This window comes from Leucopleurus acutus (assembly GCF_964270905.1).
Source record: "Leucopleurus acutus genome assembly, chromosome: X".
NCBI lineage: Eukaryota > Metazoa > Chordata > Mammalia > Artiodactyla > Delphinidae > Leucopleurus > Leucopleurus acutus.
Window position 1 is genome coordinate 54,006,129 of NC_139148.1, and position 24,354 is coordinate 54,030,482.

The following is a 24,354-nucleotide window of genomic DNA, read 5'->3' on the forward strand; positions in this document are numbered from 1 at the left end:
TCTATTTGTATCATCTTTAATTTCTTTCACCAGTTTCTTATAATTTTCTGCATACAGGTCTTTTGCCTCCTTAGGTAGGTTTATTCCTAGATATTTTATTCTTTTTCTTGGAATGGTAAAGCGAAGTGTTTTCTTAATTTCACTTCAGATTTTTCATCATTAGTGTATAGGAATGCAAGAGATTTCTGTGCATTAATTTTGTATCCTGCTACTTTACCAAACTCATTGATTAGCTCTAGTAGTTTTCTGGTAGCATCTTTAGGATTCTCTATGTAGAGTGTCATGTCATCTGCAAACAGTGACAGCTTTACTTCTTCTTTTCCTATTTGGATTCCTTTTGTTTCTTTTTCTTCTCTGATTGCTGTGGCTGAAACTTGTGAAACTATGTTGAATAATAGTGGTGAGAGTGTGCAACCTTGTCTTGTTCCTGATCTTAGTGGAAATCGTTTCAGTTTTTCACCATCAAGGATGATGTTGGCTGTTGGTTTGTCATATATGGCCTGTATTATGTTGTGGAAAGTTCCCTCTATGCCTACTCTCTGCAGCGTTTTTATCATAAATCGGTGTTGAATTTTGTTGAAAGCTTTGTCTGCATCTATTGAGATGATCATATGGTTTTTCTCCTTCAATTTATGGCAACACAGTCCTACCTTAGGAAACAAGAAACATCTCAAATAAACCACCTAATCTTACACCTAAAGCAATTAGAGCAAAAAGAACAGAAAAACCCCAGTGTTAGCCAAAGGAAAGAAATCATAAAGATCAGATCAGAAATAAAGAAAAAAGAATGAAGGAAATGATAGCAAATATCAATAAAACTAAAAGCTTGGTCTTTGAGAAGGTAAACAAAATTGATAAACCATTAGCCAGACTTATCAAGAAAAAAAGGAGAAGACTCAAATCAATAGAATTAGAAATGCAAAAGGGGAGGTAAGAACTCACACTACAGAAATACAAAGGATGATGACAGATTACTACAAGCAACTATATGCACATAAAATGGACAACCTGGAAGAAATGGACAAATTCTTAGAAATGCACAACTTTCTGAGCCTGAACCTGAAGAAATAGAAAATATGAGCAGACCAATCACAAGCACTGAAATTGAAACTCTGATTAAAAATCTTCCAACCAACAAAAGCCCAGGACAAGATGGCTTCACAGGCGAATTCTATCAAACATTTAGAGAAGAGCTAACACCTATCCTTCTCAAACTCTTCCAAAACATAGCAGAGGGAGTAACACTCTGAAACTCATTTGATGAGGCCATCATCACCCTGATACCAAAACCACACAAAGATATCACAAAAAAAGAAAACTACAGACCCATATCACTCATGAACATTGATTCAAAAATCCTCAAACAAATACTAGCAAACAGGATGCCACAGCACATTATAAGGATCATATACCATGATCAAGTGGGGTTTATCCCAGAAATGCAAGGATTCTTCAATATACATAAATCAGTCAATGTGATACACCATATTAAGAAAGGGATATTCTTGTTTTGTGCCTAATCTTAGAAGGAAATCTTTCAGTGTTTCACAATTAAGTACGATGTTAGTTGTAGGGCTTTTGTAGATTCCCTTAATGACTTTTTACTCTTCATGCTTTCATATATTCTCTTTATCTTTGGTTTTCAGTACTTTTCATATGGAATGTCTAGGTTTAGGATTTTGTTTGTTTAGTTTGGTATTTTTCCTTTTTAGAATTTTAATGTGTGATTTAATTCTTTCATTATTTTTGGAAAAAATATTTCTATATTTCTAATATTTCTTCTGCCCAGTTTTGTTTCTCTCTGTTCCTTCTGGTATTCCAATTCCACATACATTAATTAGACCATTTGATATTGTCTAACAGCTCTTGAATGATCTGTTATGTTTTTATCCTCTCTTTCTAACTATAATTTTACCTCAGTTTCTATAATTTTTATTGTCTTATCTTCAAGTTCAGTGATTCTTTCTTGGATGTATTGCATCTACTGATCCAGCCCTTTGTAGAAGGCATAATAATGGCTCTCCAACAATGTTCTCATCCTAATCCCTGGAACTTGTGGGTACGTAATTTTATGGCAAAAAAAAATTAAAGTTGCATATGGAATTAAGATTGCTAATCCACTGACTTTGAGTTGGGGAGATTATCCTGAATTTTCCAGGTCCACTCTAATCACAAGTGTCCTTCACAGTGGAAGTGAGAAGCAGAAGAGAGTCAGTGTGTTAAATATAACTATGGAAGAACAAGCACAGAATTGCAAAATTACTTGCTTTGCAGATGGAGGAAAGAGACCATGAGCCAATGAATGTGGGCATCTCTAGAAGCTGGAAAGGGCAAGGGAAGAAAATCTTTCCTAGAGTCTTTGGAAAGGATCACAGCCATGACAACAGCTTCATTTTATTTATTATTTTATTTTTAAAAATTTTATTTGAGTATAGTTGATTTACAATATTGTGTTAGTTTCAGGTGTACAGCATGGTGATTCAGTAATACATATACATATATTCATTCTTTTTCAGATTCTTTTCCCATATAGGTTATTGCAGAATATTGAGTAGGATTTCTGGTGCTAATAAGTAGGTCCTTGTTGGTTATCTATTTTATATATCATAGTGTGTGTATTAGTCCCAAGCTCCTAATTTATCCCCCTCCCCCTACATTTCCCCTTTGGTAACCACAAGTTTGTTTTCAAAATCTGTGAGTCTGTTTCTGTTTTGTAAATAAGTTCATTTATTGATACATCATTTTTAATTAGATTTCACATGTGAGTGATATCATATAATATTTGTCCTTGTCTGACTTACTTCACTAAATATGATAATCTCTAGGTCCATCCATGTTGCTGTAAGTGGCATTATCTTGTTCTTTTTTATGGTTGAGTAATATTCCATTGTATGTGTGTACCATATCTTCTTTATCCATTCCTCTGTTGATGGACATTTAGGTTGCTTCTATATCTTGGCTACTGTAAATATTGCTGGTATGAACATTGAGGTGCATGTATCTTTCTGATGTATGGTTTTCTTTAGATATATGCCCAGGAGTGGGATTGCTGGATCATATGGTACTTCTATAATTAAGTTTTTAAGGAACCTCCATACTGTTCTCTATATTGGTTGTACCAATTCACATTCCCACCAGCAGTGTAGGAGTGTTCCCTTTTTTCCACACCCTCTCCAGCATTTATTGTTTGTAGACTATGATGATGGCCATTCTGACTGGTGTACTTTGATTTTACTTTACTTGCATTGTACTTTTGATTTGCATTTCTCTGATAATTAGTGATGTGAAGCATCTTTTCATGTGCTTTTTGACCATCTGTATGTCTTCTTTGAAGAAAGGTCTATTTACATTTTCTTCCCATTTTCTGATTGGGTTGTTTGTTTTTTTTGACATAAAGGTGCATGAGCTGTTTGTACATTTTGGAGATTAATTCCTAGTCAGTCACATAGTTTGCAAACATTTTCTCCCATTCTGTAGGTCGGCTTTTTATTTTGTTTATGATTTCTTTTGCTGTGCAAAAGTTTTTAAGTTTAATTCGATCCCATTTGTTTAATGTAGTTCAAAAAAGATATTGCTGCGATTTATGTCAAAAAGTGTTCTGCCTCTATTTTCCTCTAAAAGTTTTATGTAAGTCTTGCTTTACATTTAGGTCTTTAATCCATTTTGAGTTTAGTTTTGTGTATTGTGTTGGAGAATGTTCTAATTTCATTCTTTTACATGTAGCTGTCCAGTTTCCCCAGCACCACTTATTGAAAAGACTGTCTTTTCTCCATTGTATACTCTTGCCTCCTTTGTCATAGAGTAATTGACCATAGGTGTGTGGGTTTATTTCTGAGCTTTCTATCCTGTTCCATTGATCTATATCTCTGTTTTCATGCCAGTACTATACTGCTTTGATGACTGTAGCTTTGCAGTATAGTGTGAAGTCAGGGAGCCTGATTACTCCAGGTCTGTTTTTCTTTTTCAAAATTGCTTTGTCTATTCTGGGTCTCTTTTGTTTCCATACAAATTGTAAAATTTTTTGTTCTAGTTCTGTGAAAAAATGCCATTGGTAGTTTAATAGGGATTACATTGAATATGTAGATTGCCTTGGGTAGTTTAGTTATTTTGATAATATTGATTCTTCCAGTCCAAGAACATGGTATATCTTTACATTTGTTTGTGTCATCTTCAATTTCATCAGTGTCTTATAGTTTTCAGAGTACAGGTCTTTTGTCTCCTTAGGTAGGTTTATTCCTAGGTATTTAATTATTTTTGATGTGATGGTAAACGGGATTATTTCTTTAATTTCTGTTTCTGTATTTCATTGTTTTTTTGTATAGAAATGCAACAGATTTCTGTGTATTAATTTTGTATCCTGCAACTTTACTGAATTCGTTGATGAGCTCTAGTAGTTTTCTGGTAGCATCTTTAGAATTTTCTATGTATAGTATCATGTCATCTGCAAACAGTGGCAGTTTTATTTCTTCTTTTCCAATTTGTATTCCTTTTATTTGTTTTTCTTCTCTGATTTCTCTGGTTAGGACTTCCAGAGCTATGTCGAATAAAACTGGTGGCAGTGCACATCCTTGTCTTGTTACTGATCTTAGAGGGAATACTTTCAGCCCTTCACTATTGAGAATGATGTTAGCTGTGGGTTTGTCATATATGACCTTTATTATGTTGAGATAAATTCCCTCTATGCCCACTTTCTGGAGAGTTTTTATCATAAGTGGGTGTTGAATTTTCTCAAAATTTTTTCTGTATCTATTGAGATGATTTTATATATATATATATATATATATATATATATATATATATATATATATATATTTGGCCATGCCATGCAGCATGTAGGATCTTAGTTCCCCAACCAAGGATTGAACCCCTGCCTCCTGAATTGGTAGCATTGAGTCTTAACCACTGGACCACCAAGGAAGTTCTGATCATACGGTTTTAATTCTTCAATTTGTCAATGTGGTGTATCACACTGATTGATTTGTGGATATTGAAGAATCCTTGGGATAAATCCCACTTGAATTATGACAACACCTTCATTTTAGTCCACTGCGACTCATGCCATACCTTTGACCTACAGAAGTGTAAGGTTATAAACTTGCTTTGTTTTTAGCTTCTAAGTTTGTGGTAAATTTTTATAGTAGCAATAGAAAACTAATACACCCTTTGAAGGCATTCTTCATCTTGCTTACCATGTTTTTATCCCTAGCATTCTATTTGATTATTCATTATTGTTTCCATCTCTTTACTGAAGTTACCCATACACCCACCTTTTCCACTGTATCCTTTAACATACTTATTTTATTTATTTATTATTATCAGTTTATTGAAGTGTAGTTGATTTACAGTATTATAAAACTTTCAGGTGTACAACATAGTGATTCACAATTTTTAAAGGTTATATTCCACTTATAGTTATTATATTTATAAAATTTCATGTTTGATAGCTGAATATCTGAGTTATTTATGAGTATGGTTCTTTTCATTGATTTGAAATCTTTTAAGTTAATTTTTTATTATTTATACAAAATAATTATGTGTCATTCTTGAGGTACAATTTTAAGTTACATTGGACTTGGGTTTTGTTTTTTCTATGGCTACCTTCACTATACCACAAGAGTCAAATTCTTCTAACATTCCCTTGGCAGGACCCAACCAAATGTCCTCATTTTATATTTTAGGGTTCCATATTTTTCTAACTAGGTCCATGACTTTAACATAAATTTCTTCTCTGGTAAAGCCCTAGTTTGATCTTCTCCTGTGTCTGCTATCACTGAAGGAGATACATCTCTTTTTAAGCTAATAGAGAGGCATTCTGGCTCTCATACTTAGTTTTTAACTATTTGTTAACTATCCTTAGTTTCCTCTATCTGTTTGTAGATCACCCATGCAAGATAATATTAACCAGCCAATTCCACTGTCCTTATATGCATTGTTCTTTATACCTTCCAAATGCATTAACCATTTCATTGACTAGTGTGTTCCCCAACACTGGGAGGTTGTCCTAAGTCACCTTAAGTGAAATATTTAACAATTAGCCTACTACTTTGTGTTAGGGTATATCCATGACACACATGCCACTCAGGATGAGGTCCTTCTTGCCAGCCAGGAAGTGAGTGATGAACTCCCCAAAGCACATCTTACTGCCTGCTTCATTGGACCACTTATGACACCAGCTGTGTCAGTTCAGGTCCTCTGGGAAGCAGACATAATATTAATTTATAAGTGCCAGAGATTTATTGGAGGTGATGCCTATGGAATATTACACTCCCCAGGTACAGACAGGAAAAACCTTCAGACTGCAATGCAAGTCTAACACCTCTGAAGGGAGAGTGGAGAGAGAGGGAGAATTGGGTGATAAGAGCCTCAAACTGTGGTACAGCTCTGAGAAAGTCTCAGCCCAATGGGGGGCATCAGTGCAAAGATTTCCCATAGAGAAGGCTTGCATTATGCAGAAAATAGCCAGACCCTAGTTCCTAGACTATGCTGAGTTATTGGCTGAGTCTACATGAGAAGAGCATGACTTCAGCTCAAACACTATGGAAAAAGCACTGCAGCTGGAAGTTGTCAGCTAACTGGGCCTTTTGGCAGTTTCTTCCTTGAAAGGAAAGTTGAGTGGCATACCTCCATGGCCACCAAGTCGATTTAATCACTTGTATAGTGGTAATAAATTCCCTATTGATATTCAACTCTTTAATATACAAGTTCCACAGAGTTATAACTTCATCTTTGGAAAAGTATCAGATATACCCTATTAGAGTTAGGAAATCTAAGGCCTGTTATGACCATTTTTATATTAATCATTGACATATGGTACTAATATTTTAAATCTCAGAAAGAAAATTATTATAAAAGCATTTATAATTGATAAAAAATTAATAAACATACAAATATTTACTTTAGAGATTTTCCACATCTTCTTTGCTATTCATTTTAGTAAATATTTGTTTAAATTGTGGCCTGGGCTATGTTGCTATGTTTTTTTCATTCCCCTCCCCCCCCACTTAATCCCAGAAGATAAGTTCGTTTGTTTCTAAAACTCGGGAACTTTCACAATATGCTAGGAAACGGCTAAAAGTATCTATCAGTTATCTTGCTGTAGATTATTGGATAGTTTTTAAGAGAAGCTGTGTAATCAGTCCCAAAGACCATCCCCAGGTTCATAGATTCATTAGAAGTACTTATGGGATTCAACATACAGTTATACTCATGGCTGAGTTTTATTATAGATGTGTAATAAGGCTATAGAACTGGATCATAAGGGGAAAAGACAGGCAAGAGTCGGGAGAAATCCGTCTATAGGCTTCCTTATTTTCTCTCCTTCCTGTGAGGCATCAGAAAGATTCAACTCTCCCACAGCAATAAAAGTAAAGCAAAAAAAAAAAAACATACAGCAACACATGTGTGAAATTTCTGCCCAAGAAAGGCCATGGGAGCATTTGTACTGCTTAGACTAGTCTGTCAGGTACTCCATCTTTATTCATTCGTGCAACTCCTGAAATACGATCTCTTCTAAAAACTTAATTTTTTAAAAAATTGTGAATTTTGGCATGTGTAAAAACTGTGGAAACATGTTCAGTTAAAGAAATGACAATAAAATATATCTACCATCTAAGCCAAGAAACACAAAATCCTTAATAAACGCTAAACAGATAGCACTTCCCTCCAGACCTCTTTCTGTCTAAGCATATAAGCCTTGTAACTCCCTTTTATCTCCTATCATGCTCTGCATTCATGTGCTATCTGTCTTTTTTTCCTCTAAAAATAGCATTCAAACATTATTCAATCATTTATACATGGCTTGTGTGTCTTTTGTGTTTGTACACCTGTATAAGTCTGTTAACAGAGTTAACCCTGTCTTAGAATTGCTATTCCTAGCTGTGGGATTTCTGGTGATGACAATTTATTGTGAGGAATTGTTGCAAGAGAAGGAAATGTCGTGTCTTAGGACCTGCAGGCGGGTCCTTAGAACAGACCACTGAGTGAGGGTCCTTGGCTTTGTGCAGGAAAGATTTCAAGAGTAAGCCAAAGAAAAGTGAAAGCGAGTTTATTTAGAGAGATAAATGCTCCTTAGGCAGAATGCAGACCATCTCAGAAAGTGAGAGTAGCCCCAGGGCATGGGATTGTTTGTTTTTTATGGGCTAATTTCATACACTAATGAGTGAGAGGAATATTCTTGCTATTTCAGGGAAGGTGGGCATTTCCCAGGAACTGGGCCACTGCCCACTTTTTGGCCTTTTATGGTCCACTTGAGAACTGTCATGGCATAATGTGGAGTGATTTTTAGTATTACGATGAAAGTATAACGAGCTAAAGGTCCATGACTGGACTATTCTTGAAGCCATCTTGCTTTCAGCTGGCTCCAGCCAGTTTTTATCATATCCTAACAGCTGTGCCGCTTCTTCATTTATCTAGCAGTTGTGTCCTGCCCCTTTCCTTCCTGTCTCACAATGCATATAGAGTTTTGCAAATAGGGACTGCAGACTGGGAATCCTGAGACAACAACACCTCTGTGAGCTGTAAATATGTAGAATTCCAGTGATGAGATGTGGAAGCAATGGTCATTGTTGGGAAAAAAAGAAATTGAGACCCAGAGTTACATGCCAGTTCATAAATATAAAGTTAACTACTTTTTTTTTAACTGAGAAAAAAATACACATTAAAAAGTACACTGGGGGGCTTCCCTGGTGGTGCAGTGGTTGAGAGTCCGCCTGCTGATGCAGGGGACGTGGGTTCATGCCCCGGTCTGGGAGGATACCACGTGCCATGGAGCGGCTGGGCCCGTGAGCCATGGCTGCTGAGCTGGCACGTCCAGAGCCTGTGCTCCGCAGTGGGAGAGGCCATAGAAGTGAGAGGCCCACGTACTGCAAAAAAAAAAAAAAAGTACACTGGGTAGCAAGTAGCTACATAGCTGTGGTGGATTTTCACATCTTATTATATGGAATTAAAGCTACAGTTGTTATACATCTTACTTTTAGTAAACAGTCAGAAGATATTCCATATATATCAGTAGTTGCATTGAGATTACTTTGACATTCTGTTTTTCATCATTCTTTATCAGACTTACTCTGACATTTAGTAATTAATAATTCTTTATCAGTACCTCCTGCAGTTGCCACTGAGAGTGTATCTAACACATATGATTAGTCACATCCTTCAAAATGCCTTATGAAGTTTAGATTAAGTTCATTTTCCCACACCATTAATACTCAGAGACTGTGGTCATTCTTAAGTCAGGTGTTTGAAAGTTAGGAGGATAGCATGTAGTCTCTGGTGTCCTGGAAACAAACTAAAACAAATGGTGTCAGAAAGGAAAAAGCAAATATAGTATATTAATGCATATATGTGGAATCTGAAGAAATTGGTATAGACGATCTTATTTACAAAGCAGAAATAGAGACACAGATGTAGAGAACAAATGTATGGATACCAAGGGTGTAGGGGGTGGTAGTGTGATGCATTGGGAGATTAGGATAGACATATATACACTACTGATACTATGTATAAAGTAGATAACTAATGAGAACCTACTGTATAGAACAGGGAACTCTACTCAATGCTCTGTGGTGACCTAAATGAGAAGGACATCTGAAAAAAGAGGGGATATACATATACATATAGCTGATTCACTTTGCTGTACAGTATAAACTAATGCAATATTGTAAAGCAACTATACTCCAATGAAAAATAAATAAATGAATAAATGAATAAATAAATAAATAAAGAGACAAAAATAAATGGTGAACATATTGAAGAGTGTTCTGAGAGCCCTGAGAAGGTATTGAAGAATTTAAGCAGGGAGCGACACCATCAGAATTATTTTAGCAAGATGACTCAGCAGAATTGAGAATTAATACAATGGATACAAGTTTTAGAGACCAGCAGAACAGTTAGGAAATTACTACAGTTATCCAGGTGATAGGTAGAAAGAATAGAACTGATGCAGTGGTGATGGAAAGAAAAGCACAAACAAAAAGCTGTTAGAGCTTACCCTGCCCCCTCCCCATATCCTCAAGTCCATTCTCTAGTATGTCTGTGTCTTTATTCCTCTCTTACCCCTAGGTTCTTCATGACATTTTTTTTCTTAAATTCCATATATATGTGTTAGCATAAGGTATTTGTCTTTCTCTTTCTGACTTACTACACTCTGTATGACGGACTCTAGGTCCATCCACTTCATTACAAATAGCTCAATTTCGTTTCTTTTTATGGCTGAGTAATATTCCATTGTATATATGTGCCACATATTCTTTTTTTTTTAAACACCTTTATTGGGTATAATTGCTTTACAGCGGTGTGTTAGTTTCTGCTTTATAACAAAGTGAATCAGTTATACATATACATATGTTCCCATATCTCTTCCCTCTTGCATCTCCCTCCCTCCCACCCTCCCTATCCCATCCCTCCAGGCAGTCACAAAGCTCCGAGCTGATCTCCCTGTGCTATGTGGCTGCTTCCCCCTAGCTATCTACCTTACGTTTGGTAGTGTATATATGTCCATGCCTCTCTCGCGCTTTGTCACAGCTCACCCTTCCCCCTCCCCATATCCTCAAGTCCGTTCTCTAGTAGGTCTGTGTCTTTATTCCTGTCCTACCCCTAGGTTCTTCATGACACTTTTTTCCCTTAAATTCCATATATATGTGTTAGCATACAGTATTTGTCTTTCTCTTTCTGACTTACTTCACTCTGTATGATAGACTCTAGGTCCATCCACTTCATTACAAACAGCTCAATTTCGTTTCTTTTTATGGCTGAGTAATATTCCATTGTATATATGTGCCACATATTCTTAATCCATTCATCCAATTCATGGACATATATACACTACCATACATAAAATAGATAGCTAGTGGGAAGCAGCCGCATAGCACAGGGAGGTCAGCTCAGTGCTTTGTGACCACCTAGAGGGGTGGGATAGGGAGGGTGGGAGGGAGGGAGACGCAAGAGGGAAGAGATATGGGAACATATGTATATGTATAACTGATTCACTTTGTTATAAAGCAGAAACTAACATACCATTGTAAAGCAATTATACTCCAATAAAGATGTTAAAAAAAAGACAAAAAAAGCTGTTAGAGAATTAGAGTCAGTAGGCTTTAGAAACCAGTTAGATGTGAAGTTTGAAGGAGAAGAGTCAGGGATGACTCAGTTCTAGTTTCTCGCTACCCACTAGATGGGCAGTCATGCCATTAACCAAGATAGAGAAATACAGGTGAAGGAACAAGTTTTGGTGAATGTTGTTAGAAATGTTGAGTTCAAAGAATCTGTAGGAGTTAAGTAAATATATGGATGTATCAAGCTAAGGAGAATTGTATAGACTGGAGATATGAATTGGGAAGTAAGCAGAATAAGTATATATAGTCAGAAAAACCATTTTGGGAAAATATTAGCTGGCTCTGAAAACACCAGATTTCTTTGTGTCAGTTTGTACAACCCCTCCGTACATTTAACATTGATGTTTTAGCAACTTGTAGGCATCAATTTTTACTTGGAACTAGAGATATTCTGGTAAATTACCCTTCTTGATTCAGGGGTTTAGTTTAAATAATTGGAAGGGTCTAGAATCAAATAATCCTCTCCTCTAAATAGTACTTGAGACTAAAGTGTGCACTACTCTCATTTTTAGGAGAAAACGAAGAGATAAATATCAGAAAATATGATGAAATAGAATTTTTTATAGATAAGTAAAGGCAAGAAAGAATTAAAATTAGAAGAAACATCTACTGAAAAGAGCTTAGAATTAAGCTCTACCATAAATAGCTATGTAGCCTTTAGCCAAGTCACTCAGTTTCCTTTGGAAAATAACATGGTAACTAGATTATCTTAAGTCCGCTTCTAGTTCTGAAAGGTTACAAGAATATGAAACTAAAGTGGAAGGGAAGATCTCCCAATTAGTGAGTAAGTCCAGTATCTTAATAGGGAGAAAATAGAAAAAAATGATGTTTTTTTAAAGAAACTTGATTCCGGAAAATAGGTAGCATTTTAACGTTAAAAATGCATGTTCTGAGCAGACAAAACAAAACTCATAATTAGGAAAATGAATTGTGTTGTAGAACACAAAGCTACTTGTAAGCTGTGCAGAACCATATTTCTTTCTGTGGGTTTTTAAACTGTAGCTGTACTTGTTGCTATGAGACCAGTTCGACAAGTCTCTCTTTCTCTTTGATACAATCTTACTGGTCTTGGCCTGTTTTTAAAATTACAAACCAAAAAAGTAATTGTTTAAGAAGTAAATCTTTCTACATTTAAATGTAGTAATATCCTAGTCATAATTGGTAAGTTTCTATTTGCTCTAGACCAAGAAACTGAGCCACTATAGATAACTATAAATTTAATAGGTACCATTCAATTTCTAGCTGATTTTACACGTGTTGTGATACACACTCACACACACAGTTAGGTTCTAAGCAGGATTATAAATCAATAGAAAAGGTAAAACTCAGCTTTTTTGATTCAAGTTCTGTAATGACAAATCATATATGTGTCATTTCATTTATTAGAATTGTATATGATAACATATAAATAATACTCAAACAATTCTGAATTTAACTTTTAGTGTTTGCTTGACTGTCTGTAGTATTCCACAAGGTCATAGCTATGAACATCATCAAACGTACTCTAGGTGTGTGAAACTACTAGTTATTGAAAAAATTCAGGCAGCAGAGTTTTGTATAAAAATAATTTTCTATTTGTTTTCATGATCATCTATTCTGCATGTCATTCATATAAATGTGAATAAACTCTAGAAAGAAGTATTTCATCCATATCTGTCTGATGAATCTGTTAAAGAATAAAGCAAATGAAGCGTATTTTCATGAGAGTGGAAGTTAGCAGAGGTAATCATAATAGGATTATGTGTATTATATTAGAATCAGTTTACTGTAAATATAGTATGAGCTTGACTTTTTATTTTTTTATTTTTTAAAATTTTTATTGGGGTATAATTGACTTAAAATATTGCTTTAGTTTCTGCTGTACAGGAAAGTGAATCATTTATACATATACATATATCCGCTCTTTTATTAAATTAATTTTTATTGGAGTATGGTTGTTTTACAATGTTGTGTTCGCCGCTACTGCACAACAAAATGAATCAGCCATACACATTATATCCACTCTTTTTTAGATTCTTTTCCCACATAGGTCATTACAGAGTATTGAGAAATGTTATTGAATTTGTGATAGATTGTCTCAGAAAACTATTTAAAGTTCCTGTAGCAAAATATAAGTGATTAAGGAAAGATATTTTTTCTGTAATGCCTTGGTGTGCATACACACATACATTTTTAAATCATTCTTTTCTTTGCCTTTAATATATGCATTTGGTGCATAAATTTATGACTCAGTACTGCGTTAGCTCTGTCCCACAAATTTTGATATGTTCTATTTTCATATTTACTCAGTTCAGTGTATTTTTAATGTTATTTTTATTTTCCTTGAGATACTCTCCTTGACCCATAGATCACTGAGAAGTGTCTGGTTTGGTTTTCAATTGTTTTGAGATTTTCCTATTATCTTTCTGTTATTTAGTTCTGGTTTGATTTCATTATGGTCAAGGAACAAACTGGTTTCAATTCTTTTAAATTTATTGAAGTTTCTTTTATGGCTATATGGTCTATCTTGTTATGTTCCATGGATGCTTGTAAAGAATGCACATGTTTTCTGTTGTTAGGTAGAGTGTTCTATAAATGTCAATTAAACCCTGTTGGTTGATGGGATTGATTCTTATATATCTTTGCTGACACTCTGTCTAGTAGTTCTATCAGTTTCCTAGAGTGGGGTGGTGAAGTCCTTAGCTATAATTGTAGATTCATCTGTTTCTCCTTTCATCTCAGTTTTGCTTCATGTATTTTGAAGCAATGTGCTTATACATTTAGGAACCTATGTCTTTTTTGTGGATTGGTCATTTTATATAATATAATGGTTTTATAATGTACCTTTATCCCCAGTAGTGCTCTTTGATTTGAAGTCTATGATATCTGATATTAGTATAGCCACTCCTGCTTTTTAAAAAATAATATTTTCATGGTATATGTTTTTATACCCTTTTACTTTCAACTACCTGTGTTATTGTGTTTGAAACCAGTTTCTTGTAGAAAGAATATAATGCATCATATTTTTATGACCATTCTTTACCAACCTCTGTATTTTCAAACATTGAATATGACTTCAGAAATTCATGAGGAGAAGGAATAATCTTTTATATTTATTCCAATTTTTAGCCGCTATGGTGTTATTTCTTCCTTTCTGAAGTTTTAAATCTTGTTATAATTTCCTTTCTATCTGGAAAACTTCCTTTACTCATCTTTAAGAGTAGTGTTCTAAGCAACAGATTCCTATTATTTTCCTTTATCTGAGAATGTCTTTATTTTCTCAATTCCTGAATGATAGTTTTGCCAAATTTATAATTCGTGGTTGACAATTCGTTTCTTTCAGCACTTTAAAAATGCTGTACAATTTCCTTCTGGTATTCATAGTTTCAGATGAAACATCCACTATTCTTTGAAATACATTCCTCTATAAATAATGCATCATTACTCTCTGGCTGCTTTCAAGTTTTTTCTTTGTCTTGCTTTTCAGAAATTTAATTATAATATGTATGGATTTCTTTGGGCTTATCCTATTTTTTTCAGCTTTATTAATCTCTCACTAAATTTGGAAATTTTTCAGTGATTGTTCAAATACATTTTCAGATCAACTCTTTTTCTTCTCCTTCTGGGACTCTGGTGATACAAATGTTAGATCTCTTGTTATTGTCTCACAGATCTCTGAGATTCTGTTCTCTTTCTCTCTCTCTCTCTTTTTTTTTTAGTCTGTTTTTTTTCTGTTGTTCAAATTGGGTAATTGTTATTGTTCTGTCTTCAAGTTCATTGATTAATTACTCTGTTATATTAATTTTGCTATTGAGCCCACTCAACACATTTTTTACTTCAGTTATTGTTAAGTTATTGTATTCTTCCATTCTATAAGTTCTACATGGTATGTATACATACACACACACACACATATATACAGTTATTCTCTGATATTTTCTCTTTTTTATTTGTTTAAAAACTGTAATTACTAAATCTTACTTATCTTGGTGTTGATGTCTGCTGAACACCTTTTCTCATTCAAGTTGTGTTGATCTTGGTATGATCAGTGATTTTTTTTATTGTATCCTGGATATTTTTAACATTATTTTAGGAGATTCTGGATCCTATTTACATCTTATATATTAGCAGGCAGTTGCTTTGTTTAGGTTTGTGGTGCAGATTCTGGCCTGCTTTTGTCAGCTGTGATTCCAATGATTATTAGTTTTCACAGCGAGTGCCATTCTGGTCCGTTTTGTTCATCTGGTGCCACTGGTACTGCCTAAAGGACAGGAATTTGGCCCCTAGGCCTTGTGCCACGAGGTGGTTGGTGAGACGCACCAGGCCTGTGGGGGTGGAAAACTCTTCCCTGGATCACCCAGTGCCAGTTGGAGTCCCATTTGATCCCTCCTGTGCCACCCATGTGGGTGGAATATGCTTCCTGGGCCAGGTAGTGTCACTGGATTGGGGTTAGGAGATGCTAAGCACATGGGTGGAGAACCCCCCACCCAGTGGCCAAAGTTACCTCAGGCCAAGCATCCCCAGGCTTTCTATTCAGCAGCTAAAGGTAGTTGAGTACTGGTATCTCATGACCCTCTACTCAATGGCAGAGGGCAGCCCAGCTAGGTAGTTTCTTCTCTGGGTGCCAATGGTAAGATCAATTTGGAGGTTATGGCACTGAACAGTCTGGAGAGTGGACCCAGGGAAATCTTCTCCATCCTGAAGGTTTGGGTTTCCCAACCCCCACCTAGAGGCAATCAGAGACCCACAGAGGTACTTTCCACCCCTATAGACAGCACCAACAGTAATAGAAAAGAACCCTACATCCCTTAGTGGTTCAGAGAACAGGTTGGAAAAACTGCTGTCTGCTGTGTTCACTCCAAACATGATATTTGTAGGTTGAAAATTTTAAAAGATAAAATTATATACTTTGCTATTGTTAACACTGTAGAAAGCACAAGTAGCTATTCTAATATTTTATAAAGTAGACTTCAGAGCAAAGAAGATTACTGGTGGTGATAAATGGTTTCTAGTAGATTTCCGTTGCAAGTCTCTAACATCATATGTATAAACAGTTGGAGGATTGGTTCAAGATGGTGGAGTAGAAGGACGTGCTCTCACTGTCTCTTGCTAGAACACCAGAATCACAACTAACTGTTGAACAGTCATCGACAGGAAGACACTGGAACTCACCAAAAAAGATGCCCCACATCCAAAGACAAAGGAGAAGCCACAATGAGATGGTAGGAGGGGCGCATTCACAATAAAATCAAATCCCATAACTGCTGGGTGGGTGACTCACAATCTAGAGAACACTTATACCACAGAAGTCCACCCACTGGAGTGAAGGTTCTGAGCCCCACGTCAGGTTTCCGGACCTGAGGGTCTGGCAAAAGGAGGAGGAATTCCTAGAGAATCAGACTTTGAAGGCTAGTGGGATTTGATTGCAGGACTTCAACAGGACTGTGGGAAAGAGAGACTCCACTTTTGGAGGACACACACAAAGTAGTGAGTGCATTGGGACCCAGGGGAGGGAGCACTGACACCATGGGAGACTGAACAAGACCTACCAGCTAGTGTTGGAGGGTCTCCTGCAAAGGCAGAGGGTGGCTGTGTCTCACCGTGAGGACAAGGACACTGACAGCAGAGGTTCCTGGAAGTACTTCTTGGAGTGAACCCTACCGGAGTTTGCCATTAGCCCCACCAAAGAGCCAGGGTAGGCTCCAGTGTTCAGTTGCCTCAGGCCAAACAACCGACAGGGAGGGAACTCAGCCCCACCCATCAGCAGACAAGTGGATTAAAGTTTTACTGAGCTCTGCCCACCAGAGCAACAGCCAGCTCTATCCACCACCTGTCCCTCCCATCAGGAAACGTGCACAAGCCTCTTAGATAGCCTCACCCACGAGAGGGCAGACAACAGAAGCAAGAAGAACTACAATCCCAGAGCCTGTGGAACAAAAACCACATTCACAAAAAGATAGAAAAGAAGAAAAGGCAGAGGGCTATGTACCAGATGAAGTAACAAGATAAAACCCCAGAAAAAAAGTAAATGAAGTGGAGATAGGCAAACATCCAGAAAAATAATTTAGAATAATGATAATGAAGATGATCCAGGACCTTGGAAAAAGAATGGAGACAAACATCGAGAAGATGCAAGAAATGTTTAACAAAGAGCTAAAAGAACTAAAGAACAAAGAAACAGAGATGAACAATACAATAACTGAAATGAAAAATAAACTGGAAGGAATCAGTACCAGAAAAACTGAGGCAGAAGAACGGGTAAATGACCTGGAAGACAGAATGGTGGAATTCACTGATGCAGAACAGAATAAAGAAGAAAGAGTGAAAGGAAATGAAGACAGCCTAAGAGACCTCTGGAGCAACATTAAACACAACAACATTCGCATTTTAGAGGTCTCAGAAGAAGAAGAGAGAGAGAAAGGACCCAAGAAAATATTTGAAGAGATTATAGTCGAAAACTTCCCTAACATGGGAAAGGAAATAGCAACCCATGTCCAAGAAGTGCAGGGAGTCCCATACAGGATAAACCCAAGGAGAAACACCCCAAGACACATAGTAATCAAATTGGCAAAAGTTAAAGACAAAGAAAAATTATTGAAAGCAGCAAGGGAAAAATGACAAATAACAAACAAGGGAACTCCCATAAGGTTAACAGCTTATTTCTCAGCAGAAACTCTACAAGCCAGAAGGGAGTGGCATTATATACTTAAAGTGATGAAAGGGAAGAACCTACAACCAAGATTACTCTACACAGCAAGGATCTCATTCGGATTTGATGGAGAAATCAAAAGCTTTACAGACAAGCAAAAGCTAAGAGAATTCAGCACCACCAAAGCAGCTCTACAACAAATGTTAAAGGAACTTCTCTAAGTGGGAAGCACAAGAGAAGGAAAGGACCTACAAAAACAAACCCAAAACAATTTTAAAAATGGTCATAAGAACGTACATATCGATAATTACCTTAAACGTGAATGGATTAAATGCTCCAATCAAAAGACACAGGCTCACTGGATGGATACAAAAACAAGACCCATCTATATGCTGTCTACAAGAGACCCACTTCAGACCTAGGAACACATACAGACTGAAAGTGAGGGGATGGAAAAAGGTATTCCATGCAAATGGAAATCAAAAGAAAGCTGGAGTAGCAATACTCAGATAAAATACACTTTAAAATAAAGAACGTTACAATAGACAAGGAAAGAGACTACATAATGATCAAGGGATCAATCTAAGAACAAGGTATAACAATTATAAGTATATATGCACCCAACATAGGAGCACCTCAATACATAAGGCAACAGCTAACAGCTATAAAACAGCAAATCAACAGTAACAGAATAGTGGGGGACTTTAACACCGCACTTACACCAATGGACAGATCATCCAAACAGAAAATTAATAAGCAAACAGAAACTTTAAATGACATAATAGACCAGATATATTTAATTGATCTTTATAGGACATTCAATCCAAAAACAGCAGATTACACTTTCTTCTCAAGTGCGCATGGAACATTCTCCAGGATAGATCATATCTTGGGGCACAAATCAATCCTCAGTAAATTTAAGAAAATAGAAATCATATCAAGCATCTTTTCTGACCACAATGCTATGAGATTAGAAATCAATTACAGGGAAAAAAACGTAAAAAACTCAAGTACATTGAGGCTAAACAATATCTTACTAAATAACCAAGAGATCACTGAAGAAATGAAAGAGGAAATCAAGAAATACCTAGAGACAAATGTCAATGAAATCACGACGGTCCAAAACCTATGGGATGCAGCAAAAGCAGTTCTAAGAGGGAAGTTTATAGCTATACAAGCCTACCTCAAGAAACAATAAAAATCTCAAATAAACAATCTAAACTCACACCTAAATGAACTAGAGAAAGAAGAAAAAGAAAACCCAAACTTAGAAGAAGGAAAGAAATCATAAAAATCAGAGCAGAAATAAATGAAATAGAAACAAAGAAAACAGTAGAAAGATCAATAAAACTAAAATCTTGTTCTCTGAGAAGGTAAACAAATTGATAAAGCATTACCCAGAATCATCAAGAAAAAGAGGAAGAGGACTCAAATCAATAAAGTTAGAAATGAAAAAGGGGAAGTTACAACAGACATTGCAGAAATACAAAGCATCATAAGAGACTACTACAAGCAACTCCATGCCAATAAAATGGACAACTCAGAAGAAACTGACAAATTCTTAGAAAGGTATAACCTTATGAGACTGACCCAGGAAGAAATAGAAAATATGAACAGACCAATCACAAGTAATGAAATTGAAGCTGTGATTAAATGTCTTCCAACAAACAAAAGTCCAAGACCACATTGCTTCACAGGTGAATTTGATCAAACATTTAGAGAAGAGCTACCACCCATCCTTCTCAAACTCTTCCAAAAAATTGCAGAAGGAGGAACGCTCCCAAACTCATTCTATGAGGCCACCATCACCATGATACCGATACCACACAAAGATACTACAAATAGAGAAAATTACAGACCAATATCACTGATGAATATAGATGCAAAACTCCTCAACAAAATACTAGCAAACAGAATCCAACAACACATTAAAAGGATCATACACCATGATCAAGTAGGATTTATCCCAGGGATGCAAGGATTCTTCCGTATATGCAAATCAATCAATGTGATACACCATATTAACAAACTGATGAAAAAAACCCATATAATCCTCTCAATAGATGCAGAGAAAGCTTTTGACAAAATTCAACACCAATTTATGAAAAAAATGTCTCAAGAAAGTGGGCATAGAGGGAACTACCTCAACATAATAAAGGCCATATGCAACAAACCCACAACAAACATCACTCTCAATGGTGAAAAACTAAAAACATTTCCTCTAAGATCAGGAGCAAGACAAGGATGTCCACTCTCACCACTATTATTCAACATAGTTTTGGAAGTCCTAGCCACAGCTCGCAATCAGAGAAGAAAAAGAAATAAAAGGAATACAAATTGGAAAAGAAGAAGTAAAACTGTCACTTTTTGCAGATTACATGATACTATATATAGAGAATCCTAAAGATGCCACCAGAAAACTACTAGAGCTAATCAATGAATTTGGTAAAGTTGTAGAATACAAAATTAATGGACCGAAATCTCTTGCATTCCTATACACTAATGATGAAAAATCTGAAAGAGAAATTAAGGAAACACTGCCATTTACCATTGCAAGAAAAATAATAAAATACCTAGGAATAACCCTACCTAGGGAGACAAAAGTCCTGTATGCAGAAAACTATAAGACACTGATGAAAGAAATTAAAGATGATACCAACAGATGGAAAGATATACCATGTTTTGGACTGGAAGAATCAATATTGTGAAATCAATATTGTGAAAATGACTACCCAAAGCAATCTACAGATTCAATGCAATCCCTATCAAGTTACAAATGGCATATTTTATGGAACTAGAACAAAAAAATCTTAAAATCTGTATGGAGACATAAACAGCCCCAATAGCCAAAGCAGTCTCGAGGGAAGAAAATGGAGCTGGAAGAATCAGACTCCCTGACTTCAGAGTATGCTACAAAGCTACAGTAATCAAGATAATATGGCACTGGCACGAAAACAGAAATATAGATCAATGGCACAGCATAGAAAGCCCAGAAGTAAACCCACGCACCTATGGTCAACTAATCTATGACAAATGAGGCAAGGATATATAATGGGGGGAAATACAGTCTTTCCAATAAATGGTGCTGGGAAAACTCAACAGCTACATGTAAAAAATGAAATTAGAACACTCCCTAACACCATACACAAAAATAAACTCAAAATGGATTAGAGACCTAAATGTAAGACCGGACACTATAAAACTCTTAGAGGAAAACATAGGAAGAACACTCTTTGACATAAATCACAGCAAGTTCTTTTTTGACCCACCTCCTAGAGTAATGGAAATAAAAATGAAAATAAACAAATGGGACCTAATGACACTTAAAAGCTCTTGCACAGCAAAGGGAACCATTAACAAGACGAAAAGACAAGCCTCAGAATGGGAGAAAATATTTACTAACGAATCAACAAAGGATTAATCTCCAAAATATATAAACAGCTCATGCAGCTCAATATTTTAGAACACAAACAACCCAATCTAAAAATGGGCAGAAGACCTAAATAAACATTTCTCCAAGAAGACATACAGATGGCCAAGAAACACATGAAAAGCTGCTCAGCATCACTAATTATTAGATAAATACAAATCAAAACTACAATGAGGTATCACCTCATACCAGTAGAATGGGCATCATCAGAACATCTACAAACAAGAAATGCTGGAGAGGGTGTGGATAAATGGGAACGCTCTTGCACTGTTGGTGGGAATGTAAATTGATAGAGCCACTATGGAGAACAGTATGGAGGTTCCTTAAAAATAGAGTTACCATATAATCCATCAATCCCACTACTGGGCATATACCCAGAGAAAACCATTTTTCAAAAAGACACATGCACCCCAATGTTCATTGCAGCACTATTTACGATAGCCAAGTCATGGAAGCAACCTAAATGCCCATAAACAGACGAATGGATAAAGAAGAAGTGGTACATATACGCAATGGAATATTACTCAGTCATGAAAAGGAACAAAATTGGGTCATTTGCTGAGATATGGATGGATCTAGAGACTCTCATACAGAATGAAGTAAGTCAGAATGAGAAAAACAAATATCGTATATTAACGCATATATGTGGAATCTAGAAAAATAGTACAGATGAACGTGTTTGCAGGGCAGAAATTGAGACGCAGATGTAGAGAACAAACGTATGGACACTAAGGGGGAAAAGTAGCAGTGGGGTGGAGGTGGTGGTGTGATGAATTGGGAGATTGGATTGACATGTATACACTGGTGTGTATAAATTGGATGACTAATAATAACCTGCTGTATAAAAAAATAAATTAAAATTTGAAATAAAAACTTGAAAAGTAAATAACAAGTGTAAACATTTTAGAATCCATGGGGAAATCAGTCATATATTGGTCATTTTCATTTTACCTGAAGCAGTAGAGACTTTCTTTGTTCCTTCAACAAAATTGTACCATGTTAAAAATTACACAAATGATAGCTTCTATGTGGCAGTCTTGAAACTGCAGAATAATATTTTGAGGCTGATACAAAATTACCTTCAAAAATGCCATTAAAATAAATTAAAATTCTATTATATGGTTTTAATTTTCTGAGCATAGAATTTCTAATTAAATGCCTTAAAGATTTCTTAAGTGCAATTTGAGTTGAATGGTATCTTTAAAATACTGACAGTTTGGGGTTGTGTTTTTCAATTTTTTTCTGTGATTCCACATTATACTGTAGAAACAACAGGACAACTGACTGTTTTTCCCTGATTGTAATAAAGACTATTATAATCAAAGAATGACAAAGTTTTTTCCAGTGAAAAATGAAAGCTGTTCCTAGTGATTCAGTACCTACCTTGAGGTAATCTAAAATAATATTTATAAGGGTTTTTTATTTTAGAGTCTCAAAGAATTTCAAACATAGAGGTGAGTGTTTTCTTCTTTCACATAGGCAACCATGGTGCTACGTGTTTGAATTTAAAAAGAGAGATCTCAGGTAAGGTCTCCCCATATAGAAACAAAATTTTGATGTGGGTACCATGATTCAGTGGTCTGGTTGTAGACATTGCATGGCTAGAAACTAATTTGTCAGTGAATTTAAGATGATCAGTCTCAGGGATTTTGGTTTGTGATAACCAGCCCAAAGTAGATTGATATATAAGCCAGAAAGTAAAGTTGTCAATTTAGAGTGAATAAATAAGAACTGCCAAGCAGACCAATCACTTAAATCTGCTAGTCAACACATTTTCCCCCTTGTAAGAAAATTTACATAGAAAGTCAAATTACTATCAGATGGCTACTCAGTATGCCTGGAGTCAACAAGGAAGTAGGGACATACAACAGAATTATCTGAGGGGGCTTTAAAAATTCAGATTCCTGGGTTACATCTCAAAATTAGTGGATCATTAACTTTATTGATGAAGTACAGGAATCTTTATAGAAACTTTTTTAGGTGATTCAGATGAAGTCTGTCTGCAGACAAGCTTTTGGGAATAACTGGATTGAATCATCTTAATGGTTATTGTCATAAAGATACATTGGCTTTGTGCACCTGTGTCTCTCATAGCAATATTCCTAACAATCACACACATATTTTAATAATGAATAATTTGAGGAGTCTTCCAACATTTTAAAAAAATATTGTGCTTTGGTTTTCTTTTTTCCTAGAGTGTATTCAGAACATTTAACTTCTGACAACAGTTTCTTTTTCAGTTAGGTTACATGTAGTTGATTAGATCATTATATTTTTCTGATAAATATAAGTTCTGAGAAAACATCCCAGTCATCCCTTGTTTGGACTCAGGCATTTCCCAAATATCTTTTAGATAACATATTTATGTAGATGTCTGATTTCATCTATTATGTATTGAGCCTTACCAGTATCATTCTTCTTTATCACTCATCTCTTTATTGTGCACTTACTATGTGCCAAACACTACACACAACAATGTGAAAGCAGAGGCAGAAATGACTAAATTTATCAGGACAATGGAGAAAAAACTCCCCAAAGAGGAATTACTGACACTGAGATGTAAAGAATAAGATTCACTTGTTAGGAAAGTGCATGTCCACAACCACAGCGGTGTGTAATGTTGTGTAATATTGTGTGCTCTAAGTTATTGAAGAGTGGTAGCAGATTAACCTGGAAACATAGATTGGAACCATATAGGGAAGGACCAATACCAGGCTATAGGTCTATACTAGGCTAAAGAGATTTTATTTTTAGCTTCAGGAGTAAGGAGAATTTTTAAAAGAAAGTGGCACAATCATGTATTTTTAATAGAACATTTTAAGAATTGAGATATACTTCTCATAACATAAAATTCATCATTCAAAGTATACACTTAAGTGATTTTTAGTATATTCACTAAGTTATGCAATCATCAGCACTAATTCAGAACATTTCCATCATCCCCAAAAGGAATTCCATACTTATAAGCAATTAGTCCCAATTTCCCACTCTCCCCCACCCTGCTGACACCCTGCTTTCAGTCTTTATGGATTTACCTATTCTGGACATTCAGTATGAAAGAAATCATACAATACATGACCTATTGTGACTGGCTTCTTTCACTTAATATAATGTTTTCAACGTTTATCCATGTTGTATTGTGTAACAGTACTTCATTCCCTTTTATGGCTAAATAATTTTCCATT